The following is a 4,485-nucleotide window of genomic DNA, read 5'->3' on the forward strand; positions in this document are numbered from 1 at the left end:
ATCCCCAAGCGTGAGTTTTTCAATTACTCTTTGGATTAATAGGCCTGTGTGTAGATTTAATAACAAATGATCACATCACACTGCTCACTATACTGTACTGGAGGTGTAGTAAAGGGGGAAATCTTAGACGCCCCCTGGTGGTGGACTCATGTATCTGGTAGCAGCCAATGGTAATTCTAAATTCTACTGACACAGAAAAAAGTACAGCTATGTGCTGTAAAAATACAGCTGTGAGTAAATGAGTTTTTATAACGGATTAAATGGTTTAATCTAAAGCAGGTTTTGCAGCCAACTGCAGGGTTTCTGTATTTTTGGAGCATCCCAACGGCTGCAGTGCAGCTGATGAGTCAGCAGCATTTATTCTGTTTTTGTAGGTGGGTCCTGTTTGTTAACATGGCTTCAGAGTAAAATACTTCCACAGACTTGGCAGCGCGACGAGCACGAAAGCCACCGGGTGGAGATCCATCTCCACGTCGAGTTCTGGTCCTGAACCAAATCATCTCGAGTTTCTAACACCAGTGAGTTTCCACTATTAGATAATAGCACGTGGTGGCCAGTGGTCCCAGAGCCAGAGACAGGAAATCCAGTTTAGCAACTTGTGATATTATCAACAAACACAACATCCTCGGCTATAACTTAACGGGCAGATTTGTTATCGCTCCTTAAAACCGCCTGACTACAGGAACCGTAGAAACAAACAACAAACAAACCCCATCTCGTCTATTAAACGAATGGTGTCCAACTTTTATCAAGTGTGACCGATTGCATTCAGTTTTTCCAGCAGCTTGAATCCGTTGAACAATGTTTTATGACGAAAAGGAAAATATTGGAGCAAGTTTAAAACGATAAGACGCCTCTTCTACTTCCTAACTGTCTAAGTCAACATATTAATTACCTCCTAAGCCTGCGCATTAGTCTTGTAAACAGTAGATACTAAATGCGCTGGGTTTCTCCCTTCTCACGCCCACATACATCACTTGGACAGTTGGAACTCGTCAGATGGCATCAGAGTTTCCCCTCCATTCATCACCCTCGGCTAGGTGAAGCATGAGCCCCCGCTCCCCTTTGGTCCCACCCTGAAGATTGATGCGTGCGGTGATGTTGAGTCCGGGCAGTTCCTCGGTGTCCGTCTCGCTGCCAAACACATGTTGCCGTTGTATAATTGAGCAGGTTCGTGGCGGCGCATGGGATGTTCTGGAGGCCTCCGCGTGTGCAGATCGATTTCCCCGAGAAATGGCTCGCGGTGGGAGATTGTACAGTAGCTGAATGTGAACGCTCACACACCACCTTTGCATTTCCTCACACACAGATCTCGCTGCTGAAGCGCTGACGTGGTTTCATCCTACCTCTGCTAGTAATTGATTAAACCTGCTGTTTTGGAGGTGAATGCAGCTGTGATTTGCTATCGCTTGATCTCTCCACTTAACAAACTTCCCTCCGCTGTCCACAGACAATAGCCTGTACTGTAACAACCATCCTGTGCTTTTGTAGCATCTTGTTTTTGCAGCATGTGACTCATAGCTGTAAATAAACCTGCTGCTTTCACCTCCCCTGCAAACGTGCCAGAATCCCTTTTTCATCAAGGTTGGGAAGATTAGAAATGATTTGAGCAGAACGAGCAAATATAGATGCCGACTTGTCCCAGAGCTGGAGGATGAATACATTTTGTCTGGCACAGTTGAAAAGTGCCAAAATAAAAATACAGATTTCAATCTGAGCCACTTCCGTGTCCTTGTCTGGTGCCAGCTTCTCAAAGGTTAAACACTTTACTTCGCGTGGAGCTCCTGTTCTGCAGTTCTCTGCAGATTCGGGAGCCAAATACATAGACACAATTGAATTTACAGCTTAATAACGGATTTTTAATATTGCGTTTACTGTAGGGAGGCCGACCCACCTCATGAGAGGGATGAACAGGACAAGTGAAAAATCCCTGAATAAGCAGGTGCTATTCAAAGTGGAACAATGTGTCTTTTGTGCTGTAATACCTGCTGCAAAACTAAATTGGTGCAGACAGAGGATGAGCATAAACTTACTGCATTAAAATACATATACTGAGCGGGAGAGTCTGAATTATAATTGGAAACATGTGGTAACTACACACAGCTGGCAGACATACGCTGTGCAAAAAGGTGGGTTCTCCAGCATAACACGGTCCTGCTTTGCCAATAAGCCAGACATAAAGGTTGATAGAAAGCCTCAGTCCTGATCGTCCCTTAAGAAAAGCATAACAAACATGCCATTGTTGATTGGGTTACTAGGCTGAGGTTAGGAAAGAACTTGGTTTAGTTCAACGGGCGAAAAAGGGGAGACTGGAGACACCGCATGTTTATTTAAATGTGAAGATAGAGTATGTGCCTTTATTCAAAGCTCCAAAATGCATTTTACTGTCAAGATGTGCGGTTGAAGGTTCCAGGGCTCCAGACTACACAAACAGCACTTTGGCAGAGCAGAGACGTGTTACTGAGCAGGTCTCGCCTTCAAACCCATTATGCGTTATACCGTTTTTGACTTGCTGAAGCACTGGACATGTGTGAGTGTATCCATCATCCATCATCGGATCATCACATAATCCATCCGTCCGTCCGTCCGTCCGTCCATCCATCCATCCATCCATCCATCCATCTTTTATCAGTGCATTGGGCACAATGGCCACGATGGAAATCAAAACAGTGACCTCAAGTTGTCAGTATGAACAAACACTTTCATTCCATAGTATGAAAAAGTGTACTAGAGCAGCTTTAATTGAAACAAATTCACCCCTAATAATTAAGAAACCTGTTAAAGTTGTCTCACTTTTCCTCAGGCAGAGCGAGAGCATAGATCCGTGGCTCCATAGTAATTAAAGCAGTGTGTGAGACACTCATGATGATTATTTTGGACTACAGGCAAATTTCCTGAAGCCTAAATTCAAACCAGACATTTATGAAAAAAAAAACAGTTCAGAGAAACACTTGAGAAACACACCAAATGCACAAACAACTCCAAAAAAAGCACTAATGACATTTACACCTTGACCTTGACTTCCTGCTGACCTGTGCTTACTACATGCTGTAGATGGTGATACCATATCAAACAATCTATGCAAAAATAAACAAGGGCCAAATAACTACAAAAACACAAACATGTCATGCGTCTTATGGCAAATTTAATTGTGTCATTTGACGTGTGTGTGTAAAATGTTGCTGTCAGCGTTGGAAGATGAACAACATTCCCAAGTAGATTGTGTTTGTCCACTCCTTTCCTGTGTGTGTGTGTGTGTGTGTGTGTGTGTGTGTGTGTGTGTGTGTGTGTGTGTGTGTGTGTGTGTGTGTGTGTGTGTGTGTGAGTGATTAGTCTTAAATGTGTCACGGCAGGAGCTGCAGACAAACAGCTGCTTGCATTGTAATTAAGTGCTGAAGGAAGGTGGTGAAGAGCAACGACGAGCCACCGACTGTTGAAGTGAGCTCCTCTGTAGGGACTGAGCTTCATACTCCACCAACTATCCCAATGCCAGGACCATCAGGCTTCCACTTCCTGAAACACAGAAATCATCTACTAGATGAGTGCTTTGTGCTCATCATCATAGACTCATTCATTTAACCAGATCATAGACTCAGCAGGACAAAACTGTGAACAACACCTCATGGAAATAATCTAATGAAGAGAAGAGCTTGTTTGCCCGGCATTTTAATATTAATAATCATTCTTATTCATTAACGGCTGAGATGATAAGCAGAGATTAGCGATGCAAACAGAAGGAGGAGGATGCAGCACCTTTAGATCACTACAATCTGTCACCATAGCGTCCTGTGCCTCCACTGAAGTTAAAACATTTCCATGTTGTGTCGCTGTGTTGCTGGTTATGTAACGCCACTTAAAACGAGCAGTGAAGACTCTCCACATGTTGTTTTGGGTGAGTACTCTAAACAGGGCCAGCTTCAGCGTCAGCCTTTTCCCTCGAAAGGGTTTGGATTAGTGTTATGTCACTAGGTTATTTGGCTTCGCCTGGGGTAGTATAGTATAGTATAGTATAGTATAGTATAGTATAGTATAGTATAGTATAGTATAGTATAGTATAGTATAGTATAGTATATATACTATACCCAGTCGAACCTGAGACGTCTATGGCACAAGCACAGTCTTATTCACACATAAAAAGTCTTTTATGGTAAAAACAAGAAACTATTTTGAAATAATATTTTTTAAAGGTCCGTGAAAAGAATGAAAAAAATATTTTGTTCATCAATATCACCTCAATGGCCCTGTCACCTGTGTGGAACCGTTCCATAACCTAATAACTTATCAACACACAGCGAAGATGAAACGACCGCACACAGTCGCTCCGCTATAACTCCTCTCTCGGTGCGTTTTTACCGGAGCCGCGTCCGAACCCGCGGCTGCTGCTCTCTCTCTCTCTCTCTCTCTCTCTCTCTCTCTCTCTCTCTCTCTCTCTCTCTCTCTCTCTCTCTCGCCGTGTGTCTTTAAAAACCACGGGGACGCGGAGCT

Source organism: Betta splendens, chromosome 11, assembly GCF_900634795.4.
Source record: "Betta splendens chromosome 11, fBetSpl5.4, whole genome shotgun sequence".
Taxonomy (NCBI): Eukaryota; Metazoa; Chordata; class Actinopteri; order Anabantiformes; family Osphronemidae; genus Betta; species Betta splendens.